Source organism: Pipistrellus hanaki (assembly GCF_964339955.1).
Source record: "Pipistrellus hanaki genome assembly, chromosome: 13".
Classification (NCBI taxonomy): domain Eukaryota; kingdom Metazoa; phylum Chordata; class Mammalia; order Chiroptera; family Vespertilionidae; genus Pipistrellus; species Pipistrellus hanaki.
In genome coordinates this window covers 30,164,381-30,186,206 of record NC_140515.1, presented here as the reverse complement: position 1 = coordinate 30,186,206, position 21,826 = coordinate 30,164,381, and the positions used below count along the sequence as shown (strand labels likewise).

The 21,826-nt window shown below is 54.3% G+C and overlaps 1 protein-coding gene across 2 annotated transcripts in view; it reads left to right on the top strand.

Moving 5' to 3' along the window:
* Nucleotides 1–21,826, top strand: part of SLC6A6 (solute carrier family 6 member 6) — an 82,157-nt gene that overhangs the window by 5,769 nt on the left and 54,562 nt on the right. Inside the window, exon 2 of one of the 2 annotated variants that reach the window (XM_084902571.1) lies at nucleotides 6,105–6,141. The exons of the other annotated variant lie outside the window; for it this stretch is intronic. The gene's annotated coding sequence lies outside the window, so the exon portion shown is untranslated. The remainder of the gene's footprint in view (nucleotides 1–6,104; nucleotides 6,142–21,826) is intronic. 2 annotated transcript variants of the gene reach the window in all.

Genomic DNA, 21,826 nt, shown 5'->3' with positions numbered 1-21,826 from the left:
GGGAACGGGGAGGAGAGTTGGAACCAGAGCCCAAGTGTTCTCATGTTGATTGAGCACCTACTGGGTGCCAGGCAGAGTGCCGTGTGTGGCCAGGGGGACGGGGTTAAATAAACCCAACAGCCCCTGTGCTCAGGTAGCTCACAGCCTCGTGGGAGGGAGGAGATCTCTATCAAGAGGAGTTAATGAACAGTTTATATCAAGGAATGCTGGGAAGTTTTGAGCAAGGGTGGGCCATTTGGCTGGGGAGTATGGGGACTTCTGGATTATGGAGTTAACCTTCCCTGTCCACCCACTTTAGGGATGAGGAGACTGAGGTCTGAATGAGGCATAATCCACTCTGAAAGATGGGCCATCAAAAGACCCATTGTTCACAAACCTGTGGCTCTTCCCCAGCCCCACCTGCCTCTCCAAGGTTTTGTAAAACAGGTGAATTTGAGGGCTGTTTTATCTCAAACTTTCATTCTCAAACTTTCAATGGCCATTGCCAAGACTCTCAGATCCTGATCTTATCGCAGCGAAATGGGAAAGGGGTGAGAGGGCGCAAAGCCATAAAGATCTGAAAGATTCCTTAGCGCTTGGCTGCTCGGGACACACCTACGGAAGCCGGGATGGGGGTTCCTGGAAAGCGGGCACACCTGCGTGGGGAGGCGCGTGGAGCCTGGCTCCTGGTGGGCAGCTCTGGCCCCGTGGAGTAGCAGTGAGGCAGTTGTGAGAGGGCCACTAGGTGTCCGAGCAGGCCTGGGCCGGAGGGCAGGAGAGCCTTGCTCCGGTTCTGCTCACCGTGGGTCCTCCTGGGCTCCGAGCTTCAGCCTACCCTCCCATTCAGTGGCGTCTCGGGCCACACCACCGCTCCAACCATCTCGGGGAGTCCCACCTGGGTCCCCTTTATTTTGTGCAAAGAAAAGCCCTGGCTTTTCTTTGCACAAAATAAAAGTGATGAGTGAATGCGTGCCATGTTTCACCACCACCTTTCCAGCAGAAAGACCTTAACCCTGTGGGCCAGGCTGCCCGCTGCCTGGTTGGGGATGGAGGGCTGAAGCTGGCGGGTGGGCATCAGCAGAGACTGGCTTAGTGGGTGGAGGGCACCGGAAGGCCCTGCCATCCTGCTGCGCAGCTGATCGGCACCCGGAGACGATGGCTCAGCCCTCATGGGGCACTCAGCCCATGAAGTCAAGGACATTCATCCTAGTACCAGTCGGCACCCGGTACCTCATGTCTGGGAAAATGTGACCACAGCTCAAGACAGCAGCCTCCTCACCAGCCTCCAGGCCTCCTGGGCGTCTCTCTGTGCTGCCACCCACTTCAGGAAGCTTTCCCCGAACCCCTTCACGGTGCCTGACACCTAGTTAGCACCCAGAAAGGTTACAGCTTCACCCTGCTCTGAGCCCCCAGTAGGGCAGAGTCCAGGTCTCTGTGGTCTTGCTTTTAATCTATCCATGGCATGGGGGGGACAGGCGGGGGGAGGGAGGGAGGGAGAATGCTCTAGCATAGGGCCTGGTGTGCAGGGGGTCCTCAGCACACACACACACACACACACACACACACACACACTCCCTCTGATTCCCTGCACCCTGAATGAGAGCCTGTAGTTTAAACATCCGAGTGGGTCCAGGCTTGGAAACGCAGTGCGCCCATCACTGTGCACCCATGCAGCCAGTATCTATCCGCTCTAGGCCCCGGCGCCGTGGCAGGTCTCCGAGACAGATCGGATCATGCCCTCGCAGAGCCGAGCCTGAAACCGTTTAACGGCTCATCACAGGGGCTGCTGGGCTCCAGGGTCTGGGGGGCCAGGGCTGCCGGCTTGTGGTGTGATCAAGGCCAGTCCTTCCCCTTCTCTGTGCTAATTCGTGAGGCATCTTCGTGTTCTGGGGAAAACACCCGCTGAGTGAAAGGGGGAAACACCCTTTCTTTTTTTCTCTGTTGGGGAGCACCTGTCTTCACTGCGTTGGGTCCCCTTAAGGATGCTACTGTTCCTGTAGGTTTTCAAGATGCCTTAGTCCTCCTCGGAAAGGACCCTCCCGATGGGAGTTCGAGATGCTCTGAGCAGCGCTGTGGCATGGGCTCTTAGTAAAACACATGTCCCTGGGGAGCAAGGTGGGGTCTTTTCTACCTTTGGTAGAAGAATATAGGTTAGAGCAGACCTTAAAAAAAAAAGAAAAAAGAACACCCTCTCCCCTGCCCAAACCTGCCAGCCTCTCCCCAACGGTGCTGAGCAGAGTTCGTTTCTGTCTCCCACCTCTCACCCGTGGAAGGCGTGGGCTGTTGTAAAAGGATTGGCGTTCCAGGCCTGAGAAAACCAGGAACGGTGCCGATCAGGACAGCCTGGCCTTCCAGAGGCAGCTCCTGTCCACGGGTCTGTTCTGTGCTGTCCACACACAGAGAGCTTTGTCCAAGGGAGCCGCTAGTTTTCAGCATGGGATGTTTTTGCATCTGCATCTGGTCATCTGGTTTCTGCGCCCTCCCCCACCCCGCCCTGTGCCGGCGCCGGCCCCGGAGGAATGGCAGGTATGGCAGGTATGGCCGTGTGCCGCCGCCGGTGGGTCCCGGTGCACGTGGAGGGGAAGTGATGCGGGAACGGCAGCTCCGTAGCCTTTCCATCCCCGGCCCTCGAAGGGGGACCCTTCGCACGTTCCTAGGGCAGTTCAGGGCTGGAGCTGGGACATCCAGGCGGCTTCACATCCCCTCCCCCCGCAACCCAGGCCGTGGCACAAACCGTCCAGGGCGGCCCCTTGGCCAGTCTCTGCTGGGAGTTCGGGGCAGCGCACTCCAGGCAGAGGGCCATTGAACTCGCCTCCTTGCATGCAAAAGGTTCAGCCTTTTGTGGAGAGGCACAGAGGCAGCCAGACTCTGCTGAAAGCCCCAAGTCTGGGACCTGGAGTGTTTTCAGTAAATCCTGTCACCTTGGCTGAGTCCTGGGATCCGAACCTCCTCGCTAAGTCTCACGGTAGGGCACACCTCACCCTTGTCGCTTCCCCTCTCTGAGCCGTCAGGGGGCTCGGGGGAGGCTGAGAGACATCGGAGAATTTTTGTTCCCTCAGCGTTTCATCACCTCTGACACCTGCCTGCCGCCCCCAGCCTCACACCTGGCTCGGCTCTGTCTTGGGGTGCTGCCACCACAGTAATAGCACACCTGGGCCCCTCAGGCTTGGAAGCTGTAGACCTCACCTGGGATGTTGTTAAAATGCTCCTTTCCATGCAGAAGGGCTAAGATGGGGCCTGAGCTTCTGCATTGCTAGCCAGCTCCCGGGCGTCACCGGTGCTGCTGGTCTGGGGCCGCTCTGAGTCAAGGAGCTGAGTCACACTGTGGGGTCCCCGCCGCCTCTGAAGACCAGGCTCGGGGCCTTGTAAGCACCATTTCTCTACTCACCACAAAGGATGCCGTTATTCCCACTATGCACGTGAAACGCTGGGGCCCCAGAGTGAGCAGGTAACTCGCCCAAGGTCACACAGCCGGGAGGCAGCCGAGCCAGGCCAGACCCTCTGGGCCTGTGCCACCTTGGAAAGGATGCTGGTGGGGAAGCCCTTTTCTGCTGAACAGTGTCCCTGGTCCAAAAGCCACAGGAGGCTTTTAAAGGCAGCCAAGTCGGATGTAAATCAGGGAGAGCCCAGGGCCGCCAGGCCGTGCTGACAGCAGGCAGCCCAGGCAGCGTGTCAGGCCCAGGCCCGCAGCGGGATTTGGTGCTGGCAGGCTGCCTGGGGCCGAGAGCCGCTGGGGGATGCTCACAGCTCCTGGAAGAGCCTGCCGCCCCACGAGGCTCCCACGTCCTTACAGCCTCCCCGATACTTAGGTCAGTGTCAGGGTGGAGGGCTGGCCGGAAGGAGGGGCCATGGAATGGTCGTCGGCTGGGACCTGGTTCTTCGGTTGTTTAAAGACCGGCTCATCCTCAGACCACACAGGCGCCTTCCTTCATTGGGGGTCTGCTTTGAAGACCGGGCGACCTTGGTCTCCTGCCCGGCGGGGGCTTTCTTTTGCACCGGCACCTGCCCCACGCTACCGAGAAGAGTAGAATAGATTTAGGATTGAGGCCCTCAACATGTGGTCCCTGAACCAGCAGTCACCATCACCGGGGAGCTTGTTAGGATGCCAGCTCACACCTGGGGTGGGCCCAGCTCTGCGTTAACAAGCCCCCAGGCCTCGTGTTGAGAAGGGCTGATTTCTCTGGCGCGGGGAAGGTACCTACGCAGTCCTCACCTTCGCAATAGGCTCTCTTGGTAGCCAGAGTAACACCGCTGTAGGGGGACCTCAGATGTCATTCTACCTGTACCCCACTTTTCTGATGCCCTGAGTGTCAGAGAAGGAGGCATGCATGAAATTACCCAGCGCATTCAAAGCAGGGCATAGGTCTCCATTCTTAGGGTTGCAAGTGGCAGGAATCAGTTCAAACTAACTTATAAAACAACGACAAGCGCGCGCGCGCACACACACACACACATTTACTGGCTTCCTTACCTGCAAGCCCCAGGGTCGTGCTTCAGGCATGGCTGGATCCAGGTGTTGTGAGCTGTCATTGGGACCCCTTTCTCTCCATTTCTGGGCTCCATGTCCCTCCTCTGTTGGTTCCATTCTCCTTGGGGTGCTCCCAGCTGCAGGGTGTCCCCCCATCCCATAGCTATCTCAGCTTAGAAAGAGCCTTCTTTTTCCCCAATATTTTTAGCATACCTCCTGCCATCACTGTCATTGTCCAGGCTGTCATGTGCCTGTCCTTGAGCCAATTGTGACAGCCCCTCTGACGGACTAGGCCTGGCTCACATGCCCACCCCTGAAAGTGGGAAGTGGGGTTAGCCTGCCCAAAACTCCATAGACGGAGAGCAGGCCTGTGTGGGTCTCCCGGTGGGATCTATGCGGGCAGCCCCTGGAAGAAGGGGCCTGGTTGCCAGTCCGCTAGCGCAGTAGGGATTTAGTGCCCTTCTTATTCTCCTCTCTGCGCTGGGCTGGCTTCATGCAACTGCTAAGGTCTCACCCCAGAGGGAATTACACTCTCCTTCCTCCGGTTCCCTCACTGCTATTCTTGTGACTGTGCACTCAGCATGCCACCTTCATCTTTCCCTTTGTCCCTCTTCCCCTGATATTGTTCAGGCTAAGCAAGGTACGCATTGCCATGTCCACCCCCGAGTTGTAGACATTACTAATCCACCCCAGGCCTCACGTGTGTCCACCCAGAGAAGAAAGGCTCCATGCCATCGTAGTCACATGTGGGCCTTTCCCCATGGGTTATGGGACCTGGGCTGTCTTGTTCACCACTGTGTTCTCAATGCCTTGACTGTGGGGGCCCTAACATAGCAATGAGGTTGTCTAATCTGGGGGACAGGGAGCTCTCCAGACTTCTGGGACCGTTTCCGAGGCCGAGGAAGAGGATGGACGGGTCGGGCTGCAAATGCATGGAAAGCCCCCAGCCTGGAGGCTCTCTGCCTTTCCACGTAAATGTAAGGTCTTAGCTGTTGAGGAACCGTTTCCTGGAATTCTGCACTTTTAAATTCCAGCAAACCAGGAGAGCCTCCCAGCGGGTGGTCAGTCACGTTTGGGGACGGACTGCTTGGCTCAGCAAAGCTCAACAGATTTTTCTTGGCACATGAATCTCAGAGCCTCTAAACAGTTGATAAGTATTTTCCAAGAATCTGGGGTCCCCAGAGCCTTGCAGCTCATCTATCTAACGTTGGCATGTCCCCTTGCTTGCAGCAAACAGCCAGTCCCAGACCCGGGCACATGACGGGGCTGGTGGGATGCTCACAGGAGTGTGGGCTTTTGGGTCGGGGCTGGAGGTGGGGGGAGGAGGGGGCAGCTTAGGCAGCAAGAAGAACCATCTCCTCCCAACGCTGTGCTGGGCCATCTGCTCCTCCCAGCACAGGCCGGCTACCTGCGGACGGTTTCAGGGACACTGCATCCGGGAGAGGGGTGTGTGAGCAGGTGTGTCTGTGTGTGAGCATGTGAGTGTGCAGGAGCGCCTCGGCACCCCAGTTTTCGGTCCCCACTGCGTGCTGGTGGGGGGCCCTTCCTAGTGTGTGTGAGTTGGGTGGTCACACCTGGGAGAAGACTGAGTCCTGTGTCTAGTCACAAGTCACAGCCTGACCAGACCTTTCCTTCTTCGCTTATCTCATCCTGACAGGTCCAGAGCAGCAGCCCTGTCTGAGGAGCCTCCAAATGTAAGTGGCATTGAACTTCCCCTCCCCACCCCCCACGGTGACGGGTTCCACCCACTCGGCAGTGACCCGAGGTGTGGTGCCGAGGGGCTTGGTGCTTCCTCCAGGCTCCGAGAGGAGGAGACAGACCCACCCGTGGGACCTTATCCACATGTTGTCACCTCTGGGTGGCAGGTCCATAGCCCGGGTTGGCTACCTGTGCCAGCCTGAGGCAGCCCTGCAAATGCACCAAGCACTGATTTTGGAGTCCTGGCCTAGCTCCCGTCCTGGCTTTGCCACCGAGCAGGGATCTGTCATGGGGTGCTGCAAAAAGTGTCATGGCCGAGCACCGGGCCTGGGGGTGGTGCACCCAGCCAGGGGTCCTCGCCGAGCTGATTCTGAGGATTGGGGTCGGGCTCGTGTGAAAGGGTGACCCACTTGGCTGCCGGCACAGACGGGGTGCTCCAGGAATCGGAGCTGCTGTCCCAATGTTCTCTTCATTAAACGTTTTATTTTTTTAAAAAAATGGAAACCCTTCAGAAAAGTTGCAAGAATATTACCGTGAATTCCCATATATCCTTCACTTATGATTTTCCCATTGTCAACATGTGCCACTTGGGCTTCATCTTTCTCTCTCTCTCTCTCTCTCTCTCTCTCTCTCTCTCTCTCTCTCTCTCTCTCTCTCTTTTTGCTGAATCATTGGGGGTTTTTACAGTCAAGATGCCCCTTTACCCCTAACTAACCCTTCAGCGTGTGTTTCGTAAGAACGAGACCATTCGTTCTTTTATGTAAGCGCACATAATTATCAACCCAGGGCGTTTAATACTGACACAGTTCTGTTATCTAATCTACAGACCTTAAGGACTTCTAGCTTCTGCTGATCATATCCTGACTTCTGCAGAAGCTTCCCCACCCCCGCTCAGTTCAGGATCACGACACTGATTTTAAAGGGGGTTAATGGGGCAGGGACCTGACTCAGTGGCTTTTCTGCAGACGCCTTATTTACCTCGACGGAAAATGATCTTGCTGTCGGGGTTTTCAGTCTCATAGTTGTGACAGCCCATAAGAAGTACATTTTACGACAGGATGCCGCATGTGCTCACACACGGACACACGCATGAAAGCGAAACCAGTTTCAAATATAATAACTCATGTCCTCACCATCTTCGGGGCTCTGTTCTCTCCTAGTTTCTTGTAGAAAAAACGATAGCCCTGACTCTCTAAGTTGATTTCATGACCCACTGGTAGGTTCTGCTCTGGAACTGGAAAATCCTGGCTTCCGGGCAGCAGTTTCTCCTGGCGGGGGTGGGCATAATGGCCGCTCACCAAGCTCCCACTGGTCCAGAGTTGGGATTTGGTTGGTTTGGGGTGACCTAGGAAGCCAGGCTTAGGAGAAAAGGCCCCAAGACCCTTGGCCTGCTACTGCTAGTGGTGGGCCTGATTCTGTCCTTGTCACCCAGACTCTCCAACCCGGGTGCTCTGCCACAGTCCACTTGACCCCAGGGAGACCTGCTCTTCATGCTGTGACATTAGAGGTGGACAGTCAGAGGCAGTCATTTCCCTAGTGGCTCAGGATGCCTCTCTGACCAGCTGCCAAGTAGGCATGGGATTGTCCCACTGCCTATCTCCGCCAGAGTCATCCCCATAAACATCATAAATGCCAGCAAGAATACTCCCTAACATTTAACTCCTGAACAGCTGACTATGGTGCCGAGAGGCACATTTTAACCTACAACAGTCCTGCCCCTTGGGTGCTGTTATTCTTTTTTGTAGAAATGACAGATAACATTTATGGAGTGCTTGTTCCAGATCGCTGCTAGGCACTTGACCAGCTCATGCCTGCCTCCCAGGAGTCCTGTGAAGTGGACACAGGCATCGTGGCCCTATACAGAGAGGGAAGCTGAGGCTTAGAGAGGCGAATGGACCACGCCCGAGGTCACATGGCGAGGAAGGATTTGAAGCCCGGCTGATCTGACCCCAGTGCCAACATCATCCGGCGCTGCCTTCCCCGCTCCCTCCACCAGACTGGGAGCAGCCTCCCACTTCAGCCCCTTCCTGAGGCCCGGTCCTGGTTAATGAGTAGCCCAGGGCAGCAGGAAGCCAGGTGCCTGCTATTGAGAAGCTGGAATGCGAGTTCTGCTTTCAGATAAAGAGAATATTGTGCTAGGGGCCTGGCCCCCACCAGGGCTGGTGACTTTTTAGGAAATAAACAGATAGAAGCCAGCCAGTGTTCCTCTCTTCCGAGGCTTGCTGACCCATCCACACTGGGTGAGAGCTCATTTTATAGGAGAGGCAATTGAGGCTGACAGGTGGGTTTGATATCAGGCCTGCCTGATGCCTCCTCCAAGCAGCCCTCCTGGGTTTACTTTTGACATGACAGGCAACATGGGATTTGGAGGAGGGTATCTGTGGAGGACAGAAGCTGTCGCCCCTGAAGTCTGAGCAGCCCTCCTCACCGTGACCTCCAGGTTCCCATCTGAGAAAAGAGCTGATAATCGCTTACGAGACTCTCACAGGGTTGTGCGCAGCCGAGAGAAGATGATGTGGGACTCTGAGTTATTAATGAGCCAGCCAAAATACTTATTCCTGACGGGACAACCCACGTGGTGGAAAGCCCAAGGAGGTGGAGCGTCAGGCAGATCCTGGTTCGAATCCTGACTCCACCCTGTGCCAGCTGTGTGAGCTTGAGGGGAGAGTCACTGAACTTCCGAGCCTCAGATTCCCCACCTGTAATCTGTGACACGAAACAATAACAGCACCCGGGAGGATTAGGAAAACAGCGAGTGCGGGATCAGGGGTAATGGTCATCTCAGTGGGATTGGAAGCACTCAGCAGCCTAACCAAATCAGTTCCAAGAACCCCAGTACATTTTCACTTTTTATCTCCCTGGCACCATGTCCTGTTGCTGGGGTGCGAATCGTCCGGCCTGCGGGCTGAATAAGGTCCGCAAAATCATTCGGTCTGGCCCTGCCAAGGCATTAGGGGGGAGTTAATTAAATGTTTGACCAAATATAGCAGGCTCATTTTTAAGTTGATAATTGTGTGTGGCCAGGGAATGATATAAATATCCAAACGGCCCTTGGCAGAAAAAAGGTGTCTCCCCCTCTTCTCTCCCCCCCGCCCCCCTGCTTTATTGCTCCTCTGGGCCTGGACTGAAACAACGGAGGCCTAGAGCAGTGTTTCCCAACCTTCTCTCATGATGAGAATCACCTGGTGGAGTTGTTAAACACAGATTCCTGAATCCCAACTAAGAAGTGCTAAACTAGAATTTTTGGGAACATATAGGTAAAATTGTATACTTAACTAGTGCTCTAAGACAGATTTTATATACAGAGCACTAAGTTAGGTGTGCAATTTTACCTATATGTTCTCAAAAATTCTAGTTTAGCACTTCTTAGTTGGGATTCAGGAATCTGTGTTTTAACAACTCCACCAGGTGATTCTCATCATGAGAGAAGGTTGGGAAACACTGGCCTAGAGCACCCCCACCCACCCCAGCTGAAAATCAGAGCCACCCACCTGGGTGTCCGGTAATTTTAGCAAAAGGAGAACCTGTCAGGAGAATTCCCATGAGGCCTTCTCCCTACCCTCCAGGTTGTAAGTTGGCCGGGAAAGGCTGTTAATGTCAAGACTTGTGATTGGGAGAAGCCGCAGGGTCAGCATTAGCTGTCTCTACGGGCCAAGGCAATGAGAAAGGTGTAGTTATTGTTTGTTACCTGACTTAAAAATTGAGCCAGATTTGGCCTAGGAAAACACTGTGTAAGGTTAAGGTGTGCGTGTGATGTGATACATTTGTATTGCAGTATTGGTTGCCGTAGTACTGCTAGCTAACACTTCCATCGAGTCACACAATTATCACTTTTTATAGCGTTGGGAAGTAATATCTTTAATGCAGGACATTTGGAGAGCACAGGAAAGTCAAAAATAGAGAAAATAAAACATGTCCCAGTTTCCGCCATCCAGAGAGATCGCTGCTGACTGGGAGACCGGCACCCGGTGTTAGACCAGAGACCTCCATCCAGCAACCTGGCTGCTGGAGTTCTGGCTAAGAAAGAATTCAGAGCCAAGACTCGAGAGAAAGTTTATGTAGAAAGTCACAGAGGCAGAAGATGTGAGCCACCTGAGCTGGGTGGGCTCAGGAGCAAGTTACAAAGGGCCCGGGGAGCTTAGGAAAAAGAGAGACCAGGAAAAGTCGCCTGGGGAAGGGGGTGGGGAAGGGCGCATGTGCAGAGAGCGGCACTGGGTGCTCTGTCCTAAGGGCCTTTAAGGGTGGGGATTTTAGGGAAGGTCCCTGGAGAGGGTCTCAATGGAAGATTCACCAGCTCTCCAGGCACGTCCTTTCAGGGTCACACTCTCTGCTTATTAGCTGGCACCGGGGCAAGGGGTCATCAGTCAGTTCCCCGGGAAAGTGGCGTGCTTGGTGAGCGGGCACAGGTTCCCCTCGTGCTGGTCCTGATGTCAGCCACAGCACCGCTTGTCTGGTTTTACTGCTCCTCTGGGCCCGGAGCTGGAACACACCCGGGGCCCAGATGCTATTTCCATGCCGAGGGGTTAATGCGCAAGGGAGTGTTGTGCAAGGGCCTGCATGGAGCCGGACAAAGCCACTCTCCAGCCCCTATTCCTTCGCCGAGGGGGTCTGCCGCATGACTGGCGGCACGCCAGGGGAGGAAAGGTCAGGGGACGGTCCGAACCTCATGACCAGCGATAGGCTAGGGAGGAAAGATTACCCTGGGGCGAGGTCCTAGTTTTGCCTGTTGCTAGGCACCCAGGGCTTTCCACCCAGGTGACCTTCTGTACCTGGCCCTTCCTCTTTGCTCTGCTCACGTCTGTGTGACTGCCTATCATATAGGCATATATGATTTAAAAATTTTAAATTAAAATTGAACGCTCAGGGTGGCTATGCTTGGGAGCCAACGTCTCTCTGCTCTCTTCCCCCCGCCCCCCCCCCCCCCCCCCGCCTCCATTTCTGATAATTTTTCTGGGTCTTGGGTCTTTTAAGTGAGAGGTTCACAACCTTCTGAAGGGTTCTCACCTCTGCTATTGTAGCTAGAATGCAAAGCCCATATGCAAATAATGGGTGCAGCTTTGTGTCAGTAAAACTTTATTTACAAAAACAAAAGTGTTGGATCTGGCCCAGGGCCCCTCGTTTGTTGACTCTGTTCAGTATGGTTTTCATTTGTTGGATAAATCAGTTGGTTAATTAATCCCCTGGTGATGAGGGATTGGTTTTGTGTTGCAGTTTCTCTTTCTTATAAACCACTCTGCTGTGAACATCTTTTTTTTTTTTTTTTTTAACCCCCATGCTAATTTTAATTGTGGTAAAATACGCATAACATAAAATTTGCCATCCTAACCATTTTCAAGTGTACAGTTTGTCAGTGTTGTGCAACCAGTCTCCGGAGCTTTTTCATCTTGCAAAACCAAATGCAGTGAACATACTAGACGTGGGTCTGGTCAGCACATTGGAATTGCTACCCTAAAGGGACTGTGTATTTTTAAGTTGCTGGGCACAGTGTCACCAAATTTTTGACCCTCCAGAAATGACCCTAAATGACAGCCCCAAGACATCAAGTGGTGGCCCCTCCCTGGGGAGTCCCTGCTTTCAAGGCTTTCGGGAGCAGAGGGTTTAAAACAATCCACCCAGACTAGCAGCCCCCCAGTCTGCCAGCCTTCCTCATTTGGGGGAGAAAATAAAAACTCAGGAAACAAGAAATGCTATGAATTATGGGCCACACTCGTAGACGGATGACCACACGGTTTAGAGAGAGGTGAGGTGTGGTCAATGTCCAGTGAGTCTGGGTGTAAATGTCATTTGGTCTCTACCTCCCTGTGGGACTCAGGTCATGTCAGTGAACCTCTCTGGGCCCCCGAGTCCTCTGTCAAAGGAGACGTGATCTAGAATGACGTAGAATCTCTCTTCTCTGGTTGTGGTGAGGCTCAGGGAAGAAAAACAGTGATGGACACATAGCAATTACTCAATAAATGGTAGTTATTATCACTGCAATTCCTATTGCTACCATTATTGCAACTATTTCTGATGCTTCTAGCTCAGCACTATATGGTAGTCTGAATCTATGGCCAATAATAGCCCTTTGCAGTTCTCAAACATGTATTTCACCTCTAATACTTATATTACCTTACAGCGTAATATATTGTTAGCCTCACGTAACAGGTGAGAAATTTGAGGCACAAGAGGGCAGCGGCCAGCTCGAGGTCAGCCACACATCTTTGGCGTGTAGTCTCCTACCCGGCAGCTGCTGGGAGGCGGGGCCTCTGGGTGGCAGGGCCTCTGAATGACGGGGCAGTCTGGCGCCTCCCTTTCTGGTTGCACCTGTGTCAGGAGAGCATGGGTCTCAGGTGGAGAGAAGATTCCTTGGGTATATCTTCCTGGCTTGGCTCTTAGCAAGGGATCACTCGGGGACTTGTTCAAGGAAAGGGGTTACAAGTCGAACGTGTGGGTTTTCCCACACCGCCAAGCCCTTCTCCCACACCAGGTGGGTGCCCTATCGTTGAACTCAGTTCTGACGCCGTCTCTCTGGTGACAGTGTCAGATTCCACAGATTAAGGGCTCAGTGCCCCTCCCCCTTCACACGCCAATTGCAAGTCCGGGTTGTCATCTAAGACCCAACTGGTTATAGATGGGAGGTTCCATGACCTCCTCCTTGGGTTCTATTTTGCTGGAGTGACTCAGAGAACTCGGAGAGACATTTCACTTACCAGATCACTGGTTTATTAAAATAGGCTGTCCCTCAGGAGGAGCAGGCTGGAAGGGATGCTCAGGGCAAGGAGTGGGGAAGGAGCACAGGGCTTCCATGCTTGCCAAGCGGGCCACTTTCCCAGAGTCACCAGCCGGAAGCTGTTTGAACCCATCCTTTTCTTTCTTTTTTTTTTTTTTTTAAATGGAGGTTTCCTAGCATGGGCATGACAGGTGAAGTCATTGGCCATTGGCTCAACCTCCAGCTCCTCCCCCTCCCCATAGGTCCTGTGAGTGGGACTGAAAGTTCCAGCCCTGGAATCACATTGGTTCTCCAAGCGCCCAGCCCCCTCCTAGGCCACTTTCTACCAATGGCCTCGTTAACATAACAGAAGCCACCCGGAACCCATCCCCTCAGCAAATTCCCGGGGATTTTTAGAGCTCCGTGCAGCGAATAGGAATGAAGATTAAATATACGCTGTTTATTATACATCACTTCACCACAGAGGCTTTTTCAGAGACTGACAGGGCCTTTCGGAGACCAGTGCTTCCCACGCTGGAACCCGAGAGGAGTTTTTGAACGCTGTTCCCATCTGTGTCCGGAAACTCGGGCTCACAAAAGTAGGAGCCTCCTGGGGCTGCTGGTAGCCTCTGGCCTGGGGTTTCGCTATTGGGACACCCCTCAGGGAGGGGAGGGTACCCTCCGTCATATCGATGTGAGAATGTCCAAAGCTATAAAGAATTCACCTAAGATTGTATTTGAGCCATACTGACATCAATGGGAAGCAAATTTCAGATGCTCCTGAGGACGGCAGGGTTGCCTTTTCTCTTATGCATTTGGAATGCAGGAGGGACCTTCAGGAAGATTATATATCCAGGTCTGAGAGAGCAAGGTACAGGGTAGTTAAGGTTCTGTGATCCCTTGGGGGTGATTGCACCTTGGAGGGGTCTGGAAAAGAGGGTTCCCCTTTAGGCATTTCAGAGGTGTGCTAACAGTGGACAGGGCTTGCTGAAAAACCTGCTCAAGGAAGTTCTAGGCCTGGGATGTGAATTTGAGGTCAGATCACCCGATGAGGTGACTTCCCATAGGATCTCCTGTTATGAAGTTCACAGTCTTATTCAGCCCCGGCGAGGGAAGGGCCTCGGAGCCTCTCGCAGCGCCTGGTGTGCTCGCCTGAACCGTGGGTCTGGACCCATTTCCTCAGGGTAGCTGCTGACCTTCTCCTGGGAAATACAGCTTTGCTTTCAGGAGCTGGGTACTCTGGGGGGAGGGGTCACCCTCCCTGCCCTGGGTGTTGACTGTAAAAGGGACAACAGAGCATGTGCCTCCCCCACCCCGTCTGTGTGCTTAGGAAGAGCGCCCCCTCTCTCCCACCTCAGCCTGGCAGCTCAGTGGCACACCTCTGTGAGGCCAAAAGGCACTCTCACCCTCCTGCCTCTGCCCCTAGGACAGCCATGGGTGATTTGGCCGCCTGCTTCTCTGCCCCCCATTCCCAGCCCCGACTCAGCTCCCACTTCACCTTGCCCATTTGTGGGTGCTCTCTGACCCCCACATCCTGCCGTCTTCTCACATCATCCTGAGCTCCTGCTCCATGGAGTCCCGTCAGGGCTGTCGTGTTGCCATCGTGAGGGGGATGTGGCTCTTATTCACATTTTCAGGGTCGCGTGGTGCTGTGAGCCTCTGCTTGTCTTGCTGTTTTTAGTCTTTTCCGGGTGTCCTGTCGGCCCTGACCATCTCTCACACATGAGGGCTTTGTCTTGTTCACTGAGTGACTGGGGCCCAGAGTGAGCCTGGGTTCCAGTGAGGCACCTCGGGCTGGGTCCTGGTCAGTGGGGAAGGATGGCAGGATCCATTGGCAGTGCCTGTCCAGGGTCAGCGTAGGAGAACGTGGAATGTGACAGTAACGTGACATGACGTCTTTGGCGTGGACACCTGCTTTGGAAAAAATGTGCAAACGGAGGAGCCAAGAGGATGGTGAAATGCCTGTGCAGGCACCAGGACGAGGCTCCCTGGGTGGGAAGGAGGAAAGGAGCGTCCCTACACGCCCGGAGAGTGTGCGATCTTCGGTCCCCGCTGTCTTCATTTTCCTCAGGTGGAGGTTTCAGACCAGGCGGCTAGGGTATTCAATTCCTCTTATTTCCCGGGCCTCCTCTTTTGTGTTTGTTTGGGGGGAATGGTGGAAACACATCCAGATATTGTGGATTAGGTTGCCAGATAAAATGCAGGGCGCCCAGTTAAATTCGAATTTCAGATAAACAGTGAGTCATGTTTTCAGTCTAAGTGTGTCCCGTGCAGTGTTTGCGGAATCTGACAAGTTTACCTCTGCAGCCTCGTTTATCCCAGCAGCCCAGGGAGGCCATTCCCAGAAACTGTGACGAGCTGCTGCTTGAAGTTTCAGACTGTCCCCATGAATCTGGTTACAGTGGCTGTTGCCACGGCCCCGGCCCTCTTTGCTCTGAGACTCTAAGACGCTGCTACCTTGGGCCTCTGTCTCCGCGTCCAGGCACCAACGTGTCAGCCTGGTTGATTTACGAAGTCCAGTTCTGACACAGAGACGCTTCCGGAGCACCTAACATGCCCCAGAACTTAGCTCATCCGAGCCGAGGCAGCCTGTGAGAAGGTTACAGCGTTCCCTGCGCTATGGGTGAAGCAGCCGGGCTCAGAGAGGTGTCTGGTGGTACCACTGGGGCACACCGAGTAGGTTGCCTCCCACATGCACCCTAACCAGGGCTGGGGATCGAGCCTACAAGCGAGCCTCTGCCCTTGACTAGAATCGAACCCAGGACCCTTCAGCCTGTAGGCTGATGCTCTATCCACTGAGCCAAACTGGCTAGGGTGCAAACATTTCATATTAATGTGTCTTAATACCTGTAATAAAGTGCTTTCAGGGATAATTTAGGGTTAAACAGTCCAGATACTCAGTGAAGCCTCTCACCCTAAAAGACAAAATTAGGAAGGCTGACGCTGTGGGAGGTCCCCGGCTGGAGGTGGGTGGGGGAGGGGGCTGCTTCTAGGCACTGATTCCTGCACATCTGAGACCTTCCCTGGGCCAGCTGACCTCTGTGTGGCCAGGCCTGAAAGTGTCATGGCCGAGCACTGGGCCTGCCGGGGGCTTCTGGGGAGAAGGGCTTCCCCCAACTTCTTAAAAAAGATAAATTAAAGCATTATACAGTCTAATGGGGGGAGACTAACATGTGAACATACAAATTACATTAAAATTCGGTGAGTTTTTATTTGGCGTTTTATTGAGAAATAATTGACATACATCCCCGTGTAAGTTTGAGGTAGATGGACAGCATGTTTGGCTTACAGATTGTGAGGTGATTGCCACATGGGCTCAGCTGGCATCCATCTTCTCCCATAGACACACAGCCCCTGCTTTTTAAGGTTCCAGGTTGCAGACTTTTTTTTAATATATTTTATTGATTTTTCACAGAGAGGAAGAGAGAGGGATAGAGAGTTAGAAACATCGATGAGAGAGAATCATCGATCAGCTGCCTCTTGCACACCCCCTACTGGGGATGTGCCCGCAACCAAGGTACATGCCCCTGACCGGAATCGAACCCGGGACCTTTTAGTTCGCAGGCCGACGCCCTATCCACTGAGCCAAACCGGTCCTGGCGAGGTTGCAGACTTTTTGTTTTCCCTGTCCACGGAGACCTTCCCACGTTTGCACACCCCCTGTCCAGCCCTGCTGAGTGGGGCAAAGGCCCAGTGAAAACGATTCGACGTCAGGAGAAGTTTGGAGAAACCCTCTAAACATCTGAAAACTGAGAACTGAAAGTCTGTTCGTTCTGTCGTCAGAGAGTTACGGGCTCCTCCTGTGGCTCAGGTCCTGGCCGGGGCCTGGGGACCCAGAGGTGAACGAGTCTCACTCTGTCCAGGCGGGGAACGCCCAGGCAAGCGGGGAGACAGGTCAGGGGTCCCTCGGCAGGACCTCTTGAAGATGCTTTGGGCACACAAAGCTTAGAAACTCTCCGAGGGGCCTCTCACAGGCTCCTGCCAGGTGAGCACCGGACCGGAAGGGCCTTCCTGGTACAGAAACCACCCATGGGGCGGGGGGGGGGGGGGAGGGAGGCAGGGCAGAGTGAAAGTGTGAAGTGGGCGCTCCCCGTGCACAAGGGGGTGGCGTGGCTGGGTGTTCCCTTCCGGGGAAGGGAGAGAGGGGCCGGATGGGGTGGTCTAGCCCGCTGACCCCAGCTGCCCTGCTGAGCGGTTGGTGTTGGTTCGTTTTGGGGAACCAGCCTAACACCAGACGTTCTTGTTTCATTCTCCCAGGTGCCCCTAAAAGGTAAGGACTGTTTTAGTTGTTTTGACAACTGGGCTCAGGAAGAAAAACAAAGCCCAGCCCTCACTCAGACACGCTGGTAGGAGAATCGCAGGCCCGGCCAGAGGTCCCAGGAGGAAACCCACTCTAATGAGATGTCTAACCCAGTTTTGCTGACTCACGTGGTTTTTAGAAGCATAGAAAGTACCTTGGGAGGGGACCGCAGGGCCAGCGCACTGGCTGCCTGTTTGACACAAAACAGCCAACGGAGCTGTTTATTTGGTGTTTCCCCCCCGCTGTCCAGAACAGTGTGTGTCGCCTTTCTCGGCACTGGGAGGAGATGCTGAGAAAAGGGGTACAGTCAGTGTTTACCAACTGCGCGACGAGAAAGGCGGCTGATCTTTTCCTCAGGGCCTGACCGTTTCTCACCTAATCCCCTTATTGAATTGAGGCACTTCCTTGTTCCTTCCCTCGGGCCACGCGAGGTGCCCCATTTCAGTGATGATGCAACTGAGGCCCCCCGAGGGAAATGGCATTCTTGAGGTCACTACTGCTTAAGCAGGGCAAGTGGCAGTGCTAGGAGGTTCCAGCTACAGGCTTTTTTGGTGACACAGCAGAGGCAAAAGTGGAACTAGGCAAAGAGTATTTGGGGAACAGAGTCTCGGGGGTGTGTGTGTGTGTGTGTGTGTGTGTGTGTGGGAGGCGCCTGTTGGGGAATTCGGAGAACAAAGCTGGAGCGGCCAGCAGGATCCCTCCTCTCCAGGGTCAGTGTCGGGCAGGAATTATTTAGAACGCGGCCATCGGGGGGTCAGCAGGAACTGATTGAACAGATAAATAGACGAGTCAATTAAAAAGGACTGATTTCCCACCTAATTATAGTTGTGTGGCCTAAATTCCAGGTATCCTTGCCCACAAGCAGCCAAAGGAGTCTTCCAGATCGCTGGCTATCTATGGGAGGAGGAAGCTGATTAAGTCCCGGTCGAGGGAAAGCTCGGGGGAGGTGTGGAGGTAGGGGATGTTCTCGGGGCTGGGCGGGAGGGAGTGAGGTGGACCCGGACAGTTACATTTCCAAACATGGCCCGGGCTTGGAGACAGAACCGCCGGATTCCACCCCTCCCGGCATCAATTATTTGAGATTAGCCACATAGCTGCTTAATTGCTCTGGGCAGGCTGGACTTAATAGTTAAAAGCTCTTCCTGGCCTGCGAGGCCAGTGTTAGTCATCCCAGCAGGTATACATAATTAAATGGGGAGATCTTTGTGGGGCACTTAGGACAAAGCCTGCGCTAAGTGGATGTTTGGGTGGCTGCGTTCTGTGGCGGAGACTGGCTGCAGCCCGGTCCTTGAAGACGGGGGAGTACCTGTGATCTGGGCCCGCCGGGAGACGTGAATTCTAACCCAGCTGGTTGATTTGCACCATGACACCCCCTGCCTCCTGCCGGCCTCGCGGGAATAGGGGGACTTTCTGGTATAAAAGCCAGGAGATGTCCCAGCGCCCGGTGGCTGAGAAACCGGGACTCTGGGGCCCTTGTCTCTTCCTGGCTGTACAACTTTGGTCAAGTCACTCAGCCTCTTTGAACCTCATGGGGTAAGATCCGTCATCTCAGAGTCATTGGTAAGGACTGGGTAAACGCCTGCACCCAAATGCCAGACATTGAGCCTGGCACACATGTGTGCTTAAACCAGGAAGCTGGCATTTCTCTCTGTAACTGGCCGTGTATTTGGAAGATTTTCCCATTCATCTAGGCATTTCAAGTGTGCTTTCTATCCTATCTGACTCTGGAAAATGCTATGAAGTCTCATTACCTTGGACTAATTATAGGAGAAAAGTGAGCAGCCATAATCAGTAATTTAAAGAAATAAAAATATTTAGCATGATTAAAAAAAAATTACTACTTGCTAGAATTATACCGGGTGCCCATCGAAGTGCCAGGCACACCATGTTAGCTGCAATTATTGTTTCCAGGATTTAAGAACAGCTGGAAAAGAACCAAGGGTTGCTATAACAACAGCAGCCCAGGTCCTCCTCAGTTGCTGCCTCCCGGGCGGAGGCCCACCACCCCCTGCCCTAGAGCACCCTGGGATGCAGAGGTGACCACAGGAGGAAGGTTTGAGGACTGCAGCTGAGGAACAAGCTCCTTGCTCAGCTGGGAGAGGGGCAGGGAATGGTTAGGGAATGGCTTCCTGGAGAAGCTGGCATTTGAAGATGAGAAGAGCAGGGATGTGCATTCCTGGGCCTGCCGGGAACCGCCTGGGAAAATGCCCTGAGCCGTGAAAGCCCACCACCTCCCGGGCGATGGTTGGTGTACGGAGACAGTGAGTTCTGTGGTTAGGAACCCTCTCTCTGGCTTTGGTTCTGCTTAGGGACATTCCCGGTCAGCAGCACGTTTCCGGAGAAGGCAGTCTCTGGGCACCTGGGCTTTGACGGAAGGGGCATTGGGACCTCCTGAGCAGATATGCTGAGGCCCAGAGCCCAGGTGCTGGGCATCGTCGGCACCCTGCCAGGCCTCGGATGCACCCCATTGAACTTCCCCAGGGGCAAGTCACTTTTGCTTGTCCACCTGGTCCTGGCTGCTCACAGAGCCTCTGTCCCCTGAGAGAACCACCTTGGGCTTACTTCTGTAATTCAGGCTTCGAGGTGGGAGGCCTCCAGCAGATCTGGTTACCTAGGAAACGGTGTTCAGGGAGTCTGCCTGGGTGGGAGAGGGAGCAGGGGACACACGGGGGAGCCCTTAGGTGCTTCTGAGTTCTGACCTCAGTGGTCCTGCTGGGGCCTGGTGGGAACAGGCCTTTCTCAGAGGCGTCCAGCTCAGAGCAGGTCCTGGCGCCCCCTGCTGGGAAGGGCTTGCCCAGATTTCTCACCCCAGACCACCAGTGGGACCCTCTGTCTGTTCAAATCCTTTGATGGAGCCTCTCGGCCTCTGCATCGACTGAAGATGGGTCCCTGGGCGACCAGGAAGGGCATTCCCTTAGGGTCTAGGGACTTCCATGGGATTTGGGGCTCTGATTTCCCTGGGCCTGGAAAAGAGCTCCCCAAATAAGTAAGGAGTAGAGCTGGTCCTAAGCATCCAAAGTCAGAGCAGGCTGGGAAGGGAACCGGCCATGCAGGGTCCAGAGTTGAGACATTGGAGACGGAAACTCTTATACCTGGGCCTCAGTTCCCCCACCTGCAAAATGGGCATATTATTGGCATTGAATTTCACGAACTAGTACACATTCAAGAGACAAATCTGGGTTGAGGAGTGGAATGGCCTACCCTGGGGCTGGTAAACTTTTTTTAAAATATATATTTTATTGATTTTTTTTACAGAGAGGAAGAGAGAGGGATAGAGAGTTAGAAACATCGATGAGAGATAATCATCGATCAGCTGCCTCTTGCACACCCCCCCACTGGGGATGTGCCCAAAACCAAGGTACATGCCCTTGACCGGACTCGAACCTGGGATCTTTCAGTCTGCAGGCCAATGGTCTATCCACCGAGCCAAACCAGTTTCGGCGTAAACTTTTTTATTTTACCAATTTTTAAAAAGATACCATCTGCTCTCACTATGATGTTGTGAAAGAAATGACATCTTTAGTACCACCTCCCCTCCCCATTCCCCCCCCCCCCGAAAAAAAAAGTAGGAAGGCTGCAATGTTAGCAAGTAGGGTTAATCGGGTTTAATAAAGGCAGTCTCATTCCCCCTTCTCCCCCCTTCTTCCCCCCAGGCCTTGACTCAATGCCCTTGGCTTTCTCCTTGCACTTGCAGCTGGCGGAGGCTCACCCAGGTTGGCAGAGGCCTGGCACAGTGGACAGCCTTGGGATGAAGCTCTGGAATGTTCTGAGAGCAACCACAATGGTTGCTGCTGCCTTGCCTTCATACTAGTAGGCACTTCCATCTGAGATCTGCTGCAGTGTGAATAGTGGTCACCCTCATGCATCACATCTCGGTATGCAGCTGGCTGTGCCTGGCTGTGTGCTGAGCTGTTTGCTTGTGTCCGTTCATGAGGTCACCCCTCTTCCCTGGGAGGTTGATCTACTCTCAGCTGCATGTTCTGCTGAGGAAACTGAGGCACAGTAAGCAGGCTGCCCAGGTCACACAGCAGAGCCAGGATTTGATCCCTGGCAGCCTGACTAGAGCTTCCGTAGCAAGCCCCTTCCCCTCGCAGGCTTCGGAATCCTCGTCTGTGAACTCTGGGCCCGGGGGCCTGGGCTGCTGTGTCCTCAGGGATGGCTCGGTGAGGGGTCTCGGCGCTCAGGGACCTCTGAGGTTCTGAGGCTGCCAGGAGGAGTCGCGGGGTCACAGTATCTGGTTTCTGCAGCTGCAGCCATCCTGGGGGACACCTTCCTCTCACAGCTGCCCGGAGTGACCGGCGGGAAGGAAGGAGGGAAGGCGGGAGGCTCATTGGCTGCTCTGCTCCAAGGAGCTTGTCTGCCGTCGCCCCGACAGTTGGCGAGGCCGCTGTGCAGTCCTCTTTCCCAGCAGTGCTCACAGCAAAGCCTTTGTCCGCTCTCCGTCCAGGCCCCAGCCCCGGAGACTTCCACCTCCCCGGCTTGGCAGGCGCCGCAGCCCTGAGGGCTAGAACGGTCCCAATACCTTGTGTGGGGGCTGCAGGCCTGGTCTAGCTGCCGGCCCCTCCTCCTGCCCTCTGCCCTGCATGGGCCGCTACCTGAGATGCTCTCCAAGCTGCACCCCAAGGCTAGGAAGAGGAGGTGACAGGAGCTTCCCACACTCATGCTCAGATCTCCGGGAAGCCACTAGCCCATG